The sequence below is a fragment of the Motacilla alba genome, chromosome 9 (genome assembly GCF_015832195.1).
Source record: "Motacilla alba alba isolate MOTALB_02 chromosome 9, Motacilla_alba_V1.0_pri, whole genome shotgun sequence".
Taxonomy (NCBI): domain Eukaryota; kingdom Metazoa; phylum Chordata; class Aves; order Passeriformes; family Motacillidae; genus Motacilla; species Motacilla alba.
Window position 1 is genome coordinate 20,026,153 of NC_052024.1, and position 18,042 is coordinate 20,044,194.

The window sequence follows — 18,042 nt, forward strand, 5'->3', positions numbered from 1 at the left end:
GTTCAACAAAAAGGGCTTCTAAACAAAACAAAAGGTTGTTTTGCTTGTCTTATCCTCCCTCTCCAGCACAAGGAGATAATCTTATCCAGCCACACTCCCAACTGAGTTACAAGAAAATATTTGCTCTTTTCTGCCGCGTAAATCAAACAACAGGTGTCTGATACATTTGTAATCAATTTGTTGCAAAAGCACACCTGTCTCTCTGCCTTCAAAGTTAGTTTTATTTCAACATTTACATTTGCAACTGCCAATGACAAAAATCAAAGAGAGGACACACTGTTATTTTAAAGGAACAAAAAAACTGCAATTTAAAAGAGGTAATTAGCTCTCCCCATGTTAATCTCCATCTGGATTACACTCAAAATGGTCTAATCAATAGCGTTAGAAAAGTTTTGTAATCCAGAAGCAATTAAGTCTGTTTTTAAAACTAAAATGTATTGTTTTTTCTTCCTTTTTTTTTTTTTTAAGTATTGAAACAGAAACACAGAGGGTAAAAACTAGAAGATGAGTTTTTCAAGATAATTCAGGCTAGGTAAAGCATACTTTTCAAGTACAATTGCTGAAACAAACTACTCTAATTCAAACAAAAATCTCATTTAGGAGGAAGAACATCCCCACCCCTCAAGGTAGGCATCACATAAACAAAAACAAAATATATTTATGTCCTGAGTTTTGCTATAGAAGGTAAATCATACATCCCCCAAACCTCAGTCATCAAAACAGTGAATTCCAAAAGAAGTTCTTACTTGTGAAGGAGTTTACAAGGAAATGCTCATGCTTTATTCTTGTCTGATTATTACATTAGTTGGGTTAATTCGGCTGCTCCACAGCCAGAAAAGACTCTTTATCAAGAAAACAAAGAGAGAAGAAAAATATACTTAGGTCTGAAATTAGACCTTTGATTATTTTATTTCTCTTAGCTTAGCTGAGCAATTGCTATGTATTCCCCCACAATCAGCTCATGGCCCAAAATCTGCAGTCAGTGGTTCCTACATTCATCAGGCTCGTGCATCCTACTGTCATTTACTGCCAGAGAGCTGAAGCTGCCCCTGGCCAGCTCAGGGTCAGTGCAAGGAGTGAGACTCCAGCAGACACCTGGGGAATCTCCCCAGCTGCTCCTTGACTTCCAGTTCCAATGCTGAACATCATCTTAGAATTAATTCACTGAGTTTTCTCTGGAAAGTGCCAGTGAAACATTTCACTGAAACATCCGTTTAGTGGGTGGAGGTTTTCAGCTCAGTTCTAGTGCAGCTTCCTCTGCTTAAGGACAGAGATTAAATGATGTTATTTTAGTGTGTAAACAAAAAAGTAAGTAAGAACTTTGGTGGCCTTGTGTTTACTTCAAGAGTGAGAAACCAAAGTGGTCCTTCCTGAAAGCTTCTGTGAGGACAGCCACAGGACAAAAAGCGTGCAAGAGCAGACACTGAGCCTTTATTAAAGGTTTTATGTCTATCCATTATTTTCAACCAGGTCCCTATTAAGAAAAGAGATACCTAAGTTACATAGTCCATTCCTGGGGACAGCAGAGGAGCACATTCAGAAACTTCTCCTTGACCACCAAACTTGGGGAAGTCAAAGATTTGGTGCTGAGCTTCTATAAACAAACAAGATTGGGTTGCTCTATTTTTAAAACATGTTTAAGAAAAACAAGTTTATTTATCAATGACTTTCTGCACTACAAAGCAAAATATATTTGATAATTAACTGATGAAATATCTAAAGCATTTCTGCCTTCTCCAAACACAAACTGTCCATCTCTTGAAAAAGAAATCCTTAAAAAAACTATGTTAGTATTACTTCTAAGCATGGAAAAAATAACAATGATTATTTTTTAACCTCCCTGCTGTACTCCATGAAGTGTCCCCCCAACCTCATAAAGAGAGCTACTCATTTCAAAGAAGATGGAAGTCTAAGGCTATATAAATAACTCCTCTCCTTAGCTACTGAGTACCAGCACTTCCTTCAAGAGTAAGGTTTTGATTTTAGGCTTTTAGCACCTACAGAAGGATGCTGTAGTTTAAGTTCTAGCATTTTCTCACATCACCTTCTGTTAACTCTTAAATATTTTTAAGAATTCAAGAGATGAGAGCGATAGCACTGAAAATACTTCTTCCCTTGAAATGAAGACTACAAGTGGGAATAGCGCAAAAAGGACGGAAACTCAAGATTTTTCACACTCCCTCTCTCAACAATGACTGATGGTGAGAAGTGGCTTTCTTGCTTTTATGCTCTCCTAGAACTGTTTGTTGTGCTCAGTTGTGTGCAATGATTTAAATGGAGTGTTTTCCAAAGGAGGAACTCTTAATTTCATTCACTCTCTCCAGAAAGACTCAAGTGTGAAAATGCAGTGGCTTTGTTCTGCTCCCAGAAAGAAAAAAAATAAATAAAAGAAAGTGATTCTATGTATTTACTGCACATCAAATACAATATTTCCTAGTCTAAACAGCGCATCTTACAGAAAGTGAACAGAAATGTAATTTGATGACTGCAGTGATCAGGGCCAAAAAAGAGAAAATTCAGTTATGCTGCGCATAAAGCCATGGCAAGCAGATCACTGCATCGTCCTGCTGACACCATGGATGAGTGTAAGCCTAAATTCCATCACTGGAAACAGAGCACACCCCACCAATAGTGCTGAGAACTGGCAGAGAATATTGATTTTGTCACAAGCTTCCTAGAGTAGGTCTCCAAAGCTAGAGACCTCACAACTGAAAGCCTTCAGAAAAACCAAGGTTTCCTCTATGTGCTGGCCCAAAGGCTTTCAGGACTCTCACTTTTACTCAAGAATATTGTTATTTTATAGAATCAATGCAAACAAAGCAGTATCACCAACAGCTAGCACTGCTGCTGTCACTCTTTATTGGTAGCCTGCTTTGTTACACTAGATACTCTACAAAGGGAACAGAAATACACATTTAGGGGTTTGGTTTTTTTCTAAAGACTATCGTCCCAATGTTTCCAAAACGTGACTAATGAGACAGAATTATTACACATGAAATTGCAGAGATAATAAAAATAATATCCAGAACTGAAACATAAGAACTGTGACTGTGCAAAGTTCTTTTACACAATTGCTAAGATGACTCTGATCCAGGCTCTGTGAACGCTTGCTCCTTGATAAACACGTGTTTTAAAGTGTATCACAGGACAGAAGCAGCCAATAAAGTTTCTTGCACTGACCACCTGTCTGGCATCATAGGCTGACAGTTTTGACAAGATGATAATAACAAATATTTCACCTTCAGCCATGGCAGGAGTGCTGGGTGCAGAGGGACAGTGCCAATCCTGTCAGCCTCACTAAACCAGAGGGGCACAGATTCTGATGTTTGTATATTGTTGGTGCTTGGGTTTTCTTGCTCCTAGTGCTGGTTATTTGTTTGTTTTTAAGAGCAATATGGCTATTTCATGTATCTCATGAAAAATGGTACAGCAAAAGGAAGAGCATTATTTGGTTTGCCTCTAAATTACAAGCAGTTGTTTAGGCTACAACTTGAATTAAAACACGAGATGGGAAGGAAAAATATTTTCTTCCACAATTAAAATGGACTAAACACAAAGGAAAGGATAACCAGTCTCAAAACCCACAGTGAAAAACGTTTTCAATGGCTATGCAAATGATGCACTAAAAAAAAAAGAGTGAGTGCCAGCAGCAGAGACCTTGCACAGACAGCACTGAGCAAAGCCTGGGAAAGACTTACTCCATCATGGATGAGAAGCTCATCCCATATTCCTCATCTTGTCCAAGTTTTGTTTCCAACTCTAATTGTGCTAACCACTCTTTCACCAGTTGCAAGGATGCTGTGGTATAAAACTTCACACACATTGGAACTTAGTGAGAAACAAAAGATATTTGTTCCCATTTATTTCTAAGCATTAATAATAGTAGGTCATTACTAAAGGGACCAGAAAATGCTCCAAAACACTACTCTGATCTGCAACTCACTGATGTGGACTGAAGAGAAGAATTAGGTCTTCCAGACCCCAGAGAAGGTGTTTTTCCCCTTTGGCCACTTGGGGGATGGTTGCACAGAGGAGCAGACTCCTTTTTTAAAAGCATATCCAGCAAAATGACTGACATGTTGTTCAAACTCTCCCTAATCCCTTGCTGAGTGAGAAAATCACATGCCAAGGGAATTTATTAGTATGCAGAAAAAAAGAAGGATTCGTTATTTTTTGTTGTTTGGTTAACAATGCATACATTATTTTCACAATACCTGAATTATGCGTAACTGTTCTCTGTCTCTCTGAGACTGAACAGCCCTGACATGATTGACAAATGTAACACAATGTGACCTGTTCTACCTTTTATGACCATAAGAAAACTCAACCTCTCTCCTTCTTCCCTCTGAAAATCCTGCTTTGGAAGGCTGAAACAAGACCACTTTCCTCAGAGAAGTATTTTTCCCTCCACAGAAAACAGGTGCTTTGTCAAAATGCAATTTTTGAAGTTCCTTTAAATTCCATTTTCTAATCAGTTCCTGCTCCTCAGTTTTCACTCCCAGAGCATTAGCAACCAAACCTCAAAAAAAAAAATTTAGCAATCAAAATCAGCAATGGCCTCCTGATTCACTTTTAATGTTTTATACTTCCTAGTTAATGAAAATATAGGTCTGTAGAAAATAAATAACAACTCAAGCTTCCACAGCTTCAGACTTCAGCAGCTGAAGGATGAGTGCACAGAAGCCAAAGCTGCAGACACATTACCGTGAAGTTGGTTTGCAGAAGGTAGAAAAAAAGAAGGATTAGTTTCTCCTGTTTCCTTCTAATTTGTTTTTTTCTGTATTCAACAAACTCCTATATTCATTAAACTCCTATGAAGGTCTGGTGCACAGAAGATGGTACTTTTTAATCTGGGGCTATAAATGATAGCAGTGCAGAGTATACAAAATGTAATGAAAAATTCCCTGCCCTTTGATCAGCTTGATTTTTCAGGAATACAGTAGAATTAAATCAAAGCTTTTTAAAGATGCTGTTTGTTTGACTGAAAAATCTCTTCACAATTTATTTCTAGCACCCCTGCTTTTGATGAATCTTGTAGTTCTAATTGAAAGCAAAGGAAAAATTGCATGACAAAAGTAAGCAGCTTAAGAAAAGGAGAATGGAAGAGTGAGGGAATGAAGAAAGTTTGTCAGCAAGGGAGCTCACGTTATAAATGCTAATACTAACTCCATCTTGCACAACTAAGAAGTAAATCTTACTATTCTAAGATCACATTAGGAAGCACAAAGTCTAGAAACCTAATACAGGAAATCAAAGCTGATCAGCTCTAAATAGGAAAAAAAAATCACCATTTTATCCTTACTCTTTTAGAAAAAGCACCTCTTCAAAAAAGTGTTTAGATTTTGGCAAGATGAGCACACATCTCTAGATCCATCTAGCACAGCTGGGAAGGGCTGTAGTTTAAGTAGGTCAGCTTGCATTCCAGGCACATATGTAAGCTTTTATAACAAATTTACTATATGAAATACAGTCATTTAACATGGAGATGGATTTTCAAGCCAACAAAGACTCGAATGCTGAAATATCTTCTACCCCAGCAAATACAGAAGAGCCAGGAAGAATCTTATGAGTGAATCTTTGATCGCTACAGATTGCTACAACAGGAGAGCTGTGAAACACACACACACATATATATAAAGATATATAGCTATGTATATCCTACAGAGAAGCAATAATATGCTACAAGGGACCTCACAGTGTGGGACTGCTCTGTACAGCAGGACAGGCAGCTCCTGCAATTCACACATGCCATCAAGCAGAGCCTGAGTCCCTCCAGAATGGAGCAAAGGAACCAAACTCTGCCCTGACACATCATCCACCAGGCTAAACAGGGTCTCTGACAAACACTTTTGTCACATCTATGGGCAAATCAGGGCACAAACTGATCAGAAAAGCCTCTGAGCTGATATTCCCACAGCCATTTATGACTTTTCTAGCCAGCAGACTTGCTGCCCTCTTGTGCCAGGTGTGGTTGTCTCCTGACAAAGCTCTGGTAAGCCATTCCCTTCACTAGCCCCACTGGTGCCTTTGCTTTGATTCTAAAATTCAGAGCCAGACACAGTTAAGTGATAAAGGGTTTTTACCTGGATATTTAATAAGGATTTTTATGGTGTACCAATTTGCCAAGGTGGAACATGCCAAAATGCACACACATGGTAGATCATGGATACAAATGCATAGATCTTGCAAATTAGCTTATCTAACAAAGATGCCCAAATGAGAGGCTGGAATGAATAGCATGACATCTCCCTATCCCAAAGTACTCCCCCCTAGATGGGTTTAATCCTAGTTTACAGGATGTGTTTTAGAGAGGACCTTGGTTTTTTTAATATGGTGTCAGGTTTTCTGGCCTCCAGCTTTGAGGTCTGTGGGATGCTTGGTCTTCTGGCCTAACAGAACACCAGGACTGTGCTAAAATATCAGATTTAGGGAATTACAAGTATGCATGCTAAGGGTACTGAGAAGACATAAGAGGTATATATCAAAGAAAAGGCAAAAAATCATCATGGCATCACCCCAGTAGGAAGGTCTCCTGTATTTCCTGCTCCATCTCCATTTCCTGCTGCCTAAAAAATGTAAATCAGCCGCCACAGGGGCACCCACAGGGGAACAAGCTTTCCTTGCTGCTGGCAGGCTGCAGGGTGAGCACAGGCTCCCTGACCCAGCTGCTCCGTGCAGGGCACACGTTCAGCTCAGCACAGCCTCACCCCCTCCTCCTCCTCTCCAGTGACAGCCTCGCACAGCACACCTGCTTACAGCCCCCTGCAGATGCAGCACAGCTCGTCAGTCTGCAGCAAAGCACATTTCATTGGTTTTTAACAACCAGCCTGCAAGATCAGATGGGCAGGCACTGGGACTGCACAAAGCGAGGCCGAGGTTCTGGCCCAGCACAATCTCTGCATCCAAGTTTTGCTCCAGACTGAATAAATTCCTCCTTTTTTCCAAACTAGCTGTTAGATCAATTATTTACTATAAGTAACTCCCCATACAAAGCCTTTCTAGCATGGAATAACACTCTTCATTGCTGTTTGCATCTCCGAATCAGCTTTGCAGTACTGCTAAAAAACAGAAGGAGCTCTATTTTTCCAGAGAGAGTAAATCTTATTCTCCCCAACTGAGGGGAAAAAAAGAAAAATTATTTTTAGATTAGCATTGTTTATCATTTCTCCCCAAATCCACAATAAAGTTTTATTTCTCCCAATTCCAGTTGCAGTGTTGTACTCTTAGAAAACACAGCTGTTGGCTTGGTACTTACTTGTGTGCAGTCATTGCATTGCTTCCTAGATTTTTACATGGATTTTTTAAATACAGAAGCAACATAGGAAAATGTTTAGATCTAAATGCATCAGCCATGACCCCTTTTTTCCTGTTGTATCATATGCTTTAACCAATAAATTGTCTCCATATCTCAAATGGACAGGATATTATGTAGCACAAAACAGCACAGAAGCCAAAATGAAGAATGACAAGTTAATTTTGTGTCCATAATTAAGAAAAGAAATCAGAATCTCACATTCATACAGTGCTCATGGTACACACCAAAAAAGTAAAATCTTTTAATTCCTGTCTGCTCTGGGTTGAACTTTCCATGACTTCATGTGTTTCAGTTCCATAAGATATGAAGCAGCCCAACAGAAATTACTACAACATGGGTCAGTAAAAGAAGATTAAAATCCTTGCAAACATATGTTGAAAGTGTCAAAACTGGCTGATTTGAAGCATCATAGTCTAGGTTTCCTTAACCAACATTTCCATGTAACCAATGTTTTAACAGATCAGCAATACTGAAATTTCCTAAGACAGCATCAGGCATTTCAATAGAATGCTGAAAGCTTTTAATATACTCCACTCACATTCCTTACAACATGATGGACAACAATGATTTAAAGTTTAAAAGTATTCCATTTGAATTGCAAATAAAAGAACATTTCTGGTAACATGGCAGAAGTTGGTTGTGCTTTTTTCAACAGAAATGCATTGTACAGACAGAGAATAACAGAAACTGCCCACAGTCAAAAAGAAAAAAAAAAAGCTTACTTATTGTCTTGGTTCAATTATACGTATTTTTAAGGTATTTTGCTATCTTACAATCTGCTATAGGGGAGTAAGCAGCCAGCAAATTGGACACCTTGCACATGAACACGGATTCATCTTAAAATTTGAATCTTTTCCTTCATTGATACAGCAGATTAAAGCACAGCTTCGAGGCTTTGGGTCCAAAGTTTCTGTAACACCAGTGCAGTTGCAGCTCCCTCAATGCTAGTGGGTAAATTTGGGTTAATACAGTTCTATCCACAGACAATTACACGTGCAGATGATGAGAAAGAGCAATCTTGCCCCGGACCAAGGCTGCCCTAAAGAATACAAGTTACCAGTCCAGAACAGTTTATCCAAACTTTCCCATGAATCATCATGAGCTCAGAAACATTTCTCAATACCCCGTAGCAAACTCAGGGTTTGTAATACAAGAATAAACCATTAAAAAGATAAATAGTAAGTCAGATGCTGCAGCCTGCAAGAGAAAGAAGGAGAAAGACCATTTTGTTAATGACACTGGCCTCAAGGCTTTGGCTATCCAAACTGAAACTTTTCAAACCCTTCACCTGATTTTCTGAGGATCTCCAGTTACAAGGAAGCAGTTCCACACAGCTAGCTGCTGCTGTCTGGCCTCTGTGTGTTTGCTTGGGGACAGAGAGGGAGAATGGATTGTGCAGGGGAAAAAAAGTTAGATGAAAACACTGATGAAAATCAGATTATTATTCCAAGTCTGATAATTACAAAGCCTGCAGTAAATGTAATGGATTTCTTTGCAAATTCCATCAACACATTTCCATGCAAACAGTGTTTTTCGACAGCTGGACAGGTTACACGCTATGCCAAAATGCTCTACAGTTTCAGCTGGAGGAACAACTATTAACAAAAAGCTTGAACTCAACAAGAAAAAAGGGAAGCAAGTATTTGGCAAATGACAGTTGCTCTTACCAGTGAGAGAGAGGTGTTTGATTTTTTTGTTTAAGGATCCTCAAGATGATACAATTGTAAATATACACACACTTTAACCTCACTTCTGCCTGGTGTGAGAAATGGGCAAAAAATGCCAAGTAGATGTTTTGTCCAGCAGTTCAAAACAAGAACCCAACCTGTTTCCTACAGCTTTGATCTCATCCCTAGGCACCGAAGTTGTTTCTGAGAAACAAAAGAGCAAAGAAAATTACTTGAAATGTTCAAAACACACAGGATTATGCAGCCTCTGCAAGCCAGTTGCACTTTTTTCCTTAAAAATTATCTCCATATAAAAGAAAAATAGTTACTGGATCAATATTCACTTAATGACAACAACTTTCATGGGGTAATGTCCATGTACTTTCCCAAAAGTCTTCTAGGGAACACCAAAACAACACCACATCCCCAAGGAAACATCACCTACGTACAACCCTCCTGCAGCACAAAGAGAGAACCATCCCTCGTGCTGATGCCTGTGTTCAAAATCCATTTGAATTGTTTAAGAATAACTTGTACAAGGTCAAGTCTGTCAGAGTCCTCGGTGTGTTCTCAGCCTGACATTATTTCTGTGTAAGAAGGGAAACAAAGCAGATGTGTCACTTCAGAGCTGTGTTTAACCACAAAAAGGCTTCTTCTCAGGGCTGCAATTATAACACAAACTCCAGCTCATTATCTTTTAGCACTAATGATAATTTTCAGAGGGCTCTCAGACTAAGAAAACAGAACTTTACATGGAATTAGGTCTAAGAGCTCTCAATTTTAGGCAAATCTCTTCCTAAAAACAGCTCTCATCTTGAAAGCACAATAATGCATGGGACAGGAAGGACACGTTTTCTTCCTTTAACTGAAACGCTTGATTTGCTTCTATTCCTCTCGTGTTTCTTTTCAGAAGTATGAAATACTTCTTCTAGAAATACAGAGACAAAACACACGAGATACAAATCTAACCCAGCCACGATACATATTGAGGATAAAGTGTGCAAACCCTCAGAAATCCCTCTTCATGAGCTCAAGAGATGAGCCAGTGTCAACTCCTATGCAGTGACAAGGGACCTCAGCCCATCCTCCCAGGTTGCCAGGCAACCGTTCCTGTATCCTTGGCTTTATTCATCAGCCATTAAGCACCATCAGGCTCCCTTTCTTTTCTCCCTCACACAGGCTCCCACTCTCGGAGATGGATGAAGGGGAGGGGGAAGTTAAACAACACGACTTTCTTTCCAAGCAGAAGCAACATTCTGAGTTTTAAGAGCTGATAGGTTGTAGCCAATTCACACAACTCAGGTAATTGCTTTGTAGTGAAAGGTACAACATGATTGAAAGGTATGGCTGCATTAGGAAGAGAGTTCTGTTAAAAGCTGACACTAACGGACATCTAATATTATTAGACAATGATGATCTCATGCTGACAGTACTAAAGTGCCCTCTGAATAAAGCAACAGATGACAGTTTTTTAAACCCAGAAGAATGGCATTCACCATGAGGAAGTGCTGTTCTAAACTGTGTCAATATAAATAAAAACCAATTGATCTCAGAAGCAGAGCAGAACTGTGCTATCTTTAATTTATACCAGGGAAACAAAGCAGTACTTCAGCCACTGGAGGTACTGATCCAGTCCTTAGTATCAGTGCAAATACACCCAACCTCTGGAGCCCTCGTTCCTCTGTCATTCTCAAGCCCCAGGTTCAATTCCACTGGCAGGCACCAGCAGAGCTGTCCTGCAGCCCAAACAGAGCTGGGCAGTGCAAATGAAGGTGAAGATTCCTCTCCTCCCACCCCAGGCTGGCTCCAGCCAGAGCAGCTCTCACTCAGCTCCTCATGCAGCAGCCCAAGTGTCCCCAGTGGCACAGGGCAAGAGGCAGGGCTACGCTGAGGACAGAGGGGAGGACACAGCTCTTTCAGCTAAAGTACACTCTTGCATCACTTTATGTTGCCATCAAATAACCAACAACTACTGAGTCTGATTTGGTTCTAGAAGTACCTGGCATTTAAGGGCAAATCCTGGGCCTCTAAACCAAACACACAACTGAACAAACTCTGACAGAGAATATTTCCAATTCCTGGGTCATGGGCCAGTATCACAGCCCCAGTACTGGGATATGAAGTGGCAGATGGCTTCTGTGATGTCTACATGCATTGGTTAAATTTGGGGCGAGTTTTGCTTGAAAATAAAGGTTTTTGGGTACAGCAACCTCACTGGTGCCTTCATCCACAAACAAAGCAAGGCATGTAGAATCAAGAAGTTCCAAACACTGAAAATTGCCCGTTCTGAGTGATTTCAATGAATGAACAAGACATGCTAAACATTCAAATCAGGTAAAACCATGATAAAGGACACTTAGTTAAGATGAAGAATACTAAGCTGTACTCACAGGTAACTAACTGTTCATAAAGTTTTTTTAAGTAATTCCTTTCTGCAATGATTTCACAAACAAAACAAGCTTGCCACAGCAAGTTAAACAATTCTGGAGGAGAAAGGCTAAAAATATGCAGTTGGAGGATACATTTTCCATATACATGAAAAATCAAAGCATATACATATATAATGAAAGCTGTAGAGTGCTGAAAATTAGTCTCTGGTTTGGCTCTTACTTTCCTGCAGATATTTAATTACCCCTTCATCATTTTCACTGCCTTGCTCCCTATACCAGGAGTATGGTACCATGAAAGGAAAATTAAAAGCAAAAAAATGTGAATTACCATTCTACCAATTTTGTTTGCAACCGAGCTCCCGACATACAGAAGCTCAGAGCCGCAACCTGATTTTCAATTATTTATACTTTGTTGCCTTTTTAATTTCGTATTTTCCATTCAATTAGAATGATCTCTCCTTCATATGCATATTCAATTTTCAGATAAAACCAGACAGTTTTCAGACAGTTACCAAGGCAGTATGTAAGACACATAAGCATTCATGCCACTGTCTGTCATTTCTTTTAATTACCGAAGCCATACTCAAATTACTGGCTTATGCTTACACTTTATTTTAACTAAATTTTAAGTTTTGCAACTTAACTCCTTAAAATACTTTTTTTTATTCTGAGCACATGATATCCTCACATTTCTTCCAAATTGAATAGCAACCATGATGAGAAGAAAAGTTAGGAGAGGTTTTTGTTTTTTTTTCATTTACCTTAAAGCCAAGATGGGATCACCTTTGTAGAGACTTTGTCACGAAGGCATATTTTCAATCTGGCCTCTACACTAATTCTCTGCAAAAGAGGGATACATCACATTTTATAATACCACTCATTGAAACAGAAAACTGATCATTTGCAATGATTCAAATTGTAAATATAAACAGAAGATGCATTTTCCTGACACTGCAGCAAAGTAGAACATATTTCGAAGCATGATGGTACTTAGGAAATATTCTTCTTACTTAGAGAAACAAAATATCTGCCTAAATTGTTAAAATCAATGTCCTTGTATCCAGCAAGGTCTGTTTCATGAAGACTCATGACCCCTCAGCAGGGAATTTGTGGTGTCACTTCTGCTGTACTACAAAACACTGGACAGCTAACAATTGCCTTTGTTTTCCATCAGTAAACAAGAAGTGTTCTTATTACAAAAACCAAACAACATTGATATTATGATCATTTCAATATTTCACGTATTTCCCAGTAGCAACCTCATTATCACCCATATAAATCTTCCTCCTTCTTTAATGAAATTCAGTTGTCAATGTGTTCCCTCCTTAAGCAAAACAAGGTGGTTCAGTACATATTTAAACAGTCTCTGTGCATATTACTGAAGTTCAGTCCTAATCAAGGCTTATTATAAAGATTCCACAGATTCCTCCACTAATAAGCAAGCTTCCATTGCTGCGCTCCATAAATTATAAAACAAAGAGGGAAAAGGATAAATAGCAACCAAGTTTTGTCATAACTTTCTGTAAACACAACCATATCAGTAAAGAAGTAATTAAAAAAATAAATAAAAAAGATAAATGCACTGTGACTGCTGAAGGAAAGACTGTGGCACTCAGTGCCAAGGTCTGGTTCACTCGGTGGTGTTGGACCTCAGAGGTCTTCTCCAACCTCATTGATTCTGTAACTTCTTTTCAATGTCCAGAAGGCAGAACCCACCCAGCTCCTCCATTACTCCATTTCATAGCACCACAACCAGCTCTAATCCAAATAAACAGACAACACACTGAACTAGCAGGAGTTCCATCTCCCAGACACTTGGCTTTAATATAATTTTTACTGATTTTACAGTTAGAGCAGAAATAGCAATGTTAGACTGGGATGCTCAGAGCTTTGTACAGCCAAGCAAAACTGAGAGAAAAAAATACCAGTCCAACAGAAAAGTCATGTTCTGCCCCACAATAACTCAGTCTCCTCTTCACAAAGGCAGTTGAAAAGAAACTGCAGCAAAGCAGCAAAAATTTAAACTGAAGGATGGATTTACTGGGTTCCAAAAATCCCATTTCCTTGACAATACAATATTGTGCTGCTCTTCTGCAAAAGAACACCTCTAGACTACACAGCCCCTGTAAGTACATCTTACATTCATGGTCTGACTGGACAAGACAAAAGAAAGATGAAAAAAACAACAAAAAACCCCAGTCTTTTCCCTGGACCAGGAAAAAAAAAAACCCTTGTTTGCTCACAGGTCTCAGATAAAAGCTTCACGTTACAACATTTTATCTTTCTTACAGTTTTACTGCTCAAAAGATGAACTATGAGATTAAATCCAACTTTCTATTAAGCTCTAGAGACAGTCACATGCCATGCAACTCATAAGACTTCAGAGTTTGGACACAGTAGTAGATACTGAATATATGAGGGAAGCATTTCAAAAAGGCATTAACACTAATAGGGCTTACATATGTGTACCAAGGGAAGAATAGCTGCTAAGTTATGACACTCCTCAGTTCTGACCCAGAGGTACAGAAAGAAGCTGTCTGTATAATTCCACTGAATACTGAGAGATTCTCCTAAATTCACCCACTTAGAAGACTGTTTTTGGGGGTTTTTTTTAAGGCATGTACTGGAGAGGAAAAGAAGTGACGGGGGAAAAAATGTCAAATCATACACTAATCACTCAAACATGGTTGTGTTTCACCAGTTTGAAGAACAAGCGGAGGGGCAAATTTAGCAGACACAGAATGAGGGTTGTTTTGTTAATTTAGTTGAAAATCAGTGGGGAAAAAACCCCACAGTGAATGATTCCACAGAACACTGACAGATCATAGTTTTGTCTTGTCTCACATTTGGACATGCAGAATATTTTAAGTTTTTTCTGTCACCATGACTAATAACTGCAGGCTCTCACACCCCTACACCTCCTAGATATACAGTTAAAAAGGAGCAAAACAATTTGTTGACATAGTAACAATAAGATTCAGGGAACTGAAAATAAAAGGTCATGTTTCAGTTTTACCAGCCAGAGCCATTTATTTCAATAGTGACTACCTTCCTTGGCAGTAATGACTGTGCTCATCCATGCCACCTATATATAACTTTTATGCAGCTAGCAAAGGTACAGATAATGACTCTGAAGTAATTTCAGTAGGGAAGCCTGAGGAAAAATATTCCTGTACACAAATCCTGAAGAAATTGTTCTCTCCTCAACAAAGTTTATATTTGAGAAGATAAGTATTTCCTGCTAGGGAAGAATATTGCAAATTAGAGCAGAAATCCCATTTCACTTAAAATTGTAATTCCTGTGTTTCACATGAGGCTCAGAATTCAGTGGGTAGAGAGAGCAGGGAAAGGAAGGAGAGACACAAGGATACAACAGCTCTTGGATTAGATGTTGCCACTTTTGATCCATCATCACATTTTCTCAGATTATGAAAATGAATTTTTCCCAGTAGTACATTTTACGCTTGACAGATTACAGATCAGTTTACACATTCACAATTGGAGCACTTGGATTTTACAAAAGTTCAGGTCTTTTGAGACCAGCATTTCTTATATGGTTTGACATGAGTCAAGAGAAACATTCTAGGAGACAATGCCAGAGACGCTTTCTGGGAATGAAATGAGTGAAGTCACAAACCCCTTAATGATCTCTGCAGCCAGCCTGAATTTAACACATTTTCTTTGACTTTAGAGCTGGCTCAGAAAGGTCATTAGACTATTATATCTACTGTTATGTAGAGCAGCACTATACACATGTAAAGTTTCTATAGCAACACTTTCTTAATTCACTCTTTAAGCAAAACACCAATTAGCTTTTTATTATAGCCAATTAAAAAAATCTGCACACTAATTGACAACCTCTCTACACAGAATTTAAGCTTATGCAGAGGAAAATTGCAGTAAAATTTTTTATGGTAATAGCTTACTTCCTATTCTCCCCTCTTAAGAGAACAGTAAATTATTCATGATCGGTGCTGAACATCTATTTTCCAATCTAAACCATTTAGACAGAGAAGTAACCTATCCTGATATGCCTTAAATCTGAGGAGAGCCTGAAGATTACAGGTTTCAAAAAGGCATCAAAAATGTAATCAGCTGACTTATTTCTGCATTGCAGGAAACTGGGCATTGGCCCCTGCACCTGGAGATCAGGCAAGAGGCAGCCAGCAAAGTGTTTCTCTTTCAGAGTAGCCAAGCATGTTGAGCCAAGTGAGAAAGATGGCAAAAAAAAAACCAGCACCACAAGTCAAATTTAGCAGGGCAGAAAAGACATTTTCATTTCCTTTTTAGTACTTAGTGTTGGTTTTCTCAGATGTCTTCTGCACAGCTGGTGATGACAGCTTCTCTGTATGTCACTTCAAGTAGCAAATATCAAGACATATTAGTCAGAAACCAGTCAGTGAACACAATATAAAAGGGAATACAACATGATGCAGAGTATCAGGAGAAATAGTCAACAAGAAGTTAAACCATCCTTTTTTTTGTAAGATCTTCTGCAGGAAGCTGAATAAAAAACATCATTCCCCTTACAGTTCTTCCATGTGAGGTGTCGGGATTCACCTTACTAATAAATAAATAAAAACACACAGAATGAGGTGGCAGATGGCTCCTCTGACAAGCTCAGCATGCCCCAATCAAGAATTAATGGTACTTGAGGTATCAGTAGGTCTCCTGATTCTTAAGGACACCCTACAGAAACTATTCTCATCATCTTATTTACACTATCCTATAGTGCAGCATTGACACAGAAACCTGAGGCATCTCACACGTTATGTAAGGAAACCAAAAGAGTTCCCCTTGAAAGGCTGACGAGTAGAAAGAGGAGTTAGAGAGTCTTTCAAACCTACCACTGTAGAGGAGAGATCAACGTATCCACACAAGTGAAAGAAAACACTGTGTGTAACCTTGGAGTTGCTGCAGCCTGCAGCAGGTCTGGACTCAGGGACAGCAGAGATAAGGGACGAGAGGCAAGCAGCAGAGTTACAGGCTTCTGTACTCAGTTCTTCAGGGAGGTAAACTCCCAAATGCAGATCCCTGAATGCCCAGGAAATGGGAGCATTTTCAAGTTCCAAGCCTTCCAAGTGCAAAGCGCCCACTGTCAGATGCAGAGCTCTGCCTCCTGCAGGGAGACTGTCTCAGCACAAGACACGGTGCACAGTGTTGCACACAGAGCAGGTACTAATGACAACTAGTGTAATCATCTGCTGTCCCAAAACTTTGAAGATTTCTCCTCTAGTAAACCCTTGTGACCAGCACCTCACCAAAATATGGTCAGTTCACCCACCCCTGCAGAGAACATCTCTCCTTTCTGTGCCCTCCATGGAAGGAGAGCAGCCCACGGCCCAAAACAAGACCTGTCAGTAACAGTAATGCAGAGGTGAATACTTGAGCATACCAGAGCAACCAAATAAGATTTTTTGTTCTTGGTTTTGGTTGGTTTTTTTTGTTTGTTTTTTTCCATTTTTAAAGCTATCTGCATTGGCATCTCAAGTCATTTAAAATTTCAGCCAGTCAGTCCCACCCTGCCAGTTAAATATCACACAGGCAGAGTGCATTCAAGAAGAAGGTTTAGGGCAAAGTTTAAAGGCGGCTGGTACTTATAGGCAGCAGTCATGATCCCCTTCAGTTGCTTTCTAGGAATGCACATTGCCAGGATCCAAAAGGCTCCAGCTGGTGACAGTCACTTTTCAAATGCATCAGCACCAGGTATCTCTTTCTCGCTGTCTTCCCTGATCTGCTCTTTGCCCAGGCAGCCTGCTCTGAGCAGGCACAGCCATGCGGTCAAGCGGCTGCCGTGTGATGTGAAAACCCTCGAGGGAGTACAACAACAGATATGATTTCTGGCAGTCTCATCCCTGCCAAGAAAACACCTTCAGTGGCCTGAGGTATGAACCCAAGCCAGCTGTGCAGCCATCCCAGCCTTTGTTAGAGCAGACAGCTCACAAATCAACATCAGGCAGGCAGAAGCTTCTCCCCCATATTTGCTGTTATTAGGATCAGCATTCAAAGTATCTTCATTAAAAGAGCAACTTGCACATCCAGCTGCAGGTAAAGGACACGGAGCTATGTGCCACTTTAAGACCCCAGAAAAACAATTTTTTTTCTTGGATTGACTTTTTTCTACTGTTTTGCAGCAGAGCTGACTGCAATTAAACTGTCTTTGTTTAAGCATAAAAGCTCATTTCTGTTATTTCCAAGAAGTAATGGGATGGCTTTGTTGCTTCTGTAAATTACTCACCCACTGTTACGATCTACCATAGAACTAAAGCAAATTAAAACAATAGCCAAGGCATTACTGAGAGCAAAGATTTTCAGCAGTTTTGAAAGATCCTTTTTGACTCCTTTCATTTACTTTTCTGCTTTTGAGACACATAAAACACAGAAGCATGATTGCAGTAAATTTTGATAACTACCATAGATTTCTCCCACTCTCTCAATGAAGGAAAGTATTTCAGAAAAATCTTCCATCCAAATTTATCTTTTCAATTTCTGCACAATCCCGTGTTGGCAATAATATGCACCTGTTACACTGGATGATGAAAAGAAGAATTTAAAGGAAACCATAATTTTCCTGCAGCATTTTTCAACCCCTGAAAAGAGGGTTTTCTCAATCTCATGTCTGGACACAGAACTTGAAACCAAAATTACTGCAAAAAGATAATTTTCTGTC

General features: G+C 39.4%; 1 protein-coding gene across 9 annotated transcripts in view; it reads right to left on the reverse strand.

Moving 5' to 3' along the window:
- The window catches only part of NAALADL2 (N-acetylated alpha-linked acidic dipeptidase like 2), a 409,871-nt gene that overhangs the window by 311,084 nt on the left and 80,745 nt on the right, over positions 1 to 18,042 (reverse strand). For 7 of the 9 annotated variants that reach the window (XM_038145644.1, XM_038145647.1, XM_038145645.1 and 4 more), the window contains one exon: positions 12,134 to 12,212. The exons of the other annotated variants lie outside the window; for them this stretch is intronic. The gene's annotated coding sequence lies outside the window, so the exon portion shown is untranslated. The remainder of the gene's footprint in view (positions 1 to 12,133; positions 12,213 to 18,042) is intronic. 9 annotated transcript variants of the gene reach the window in all.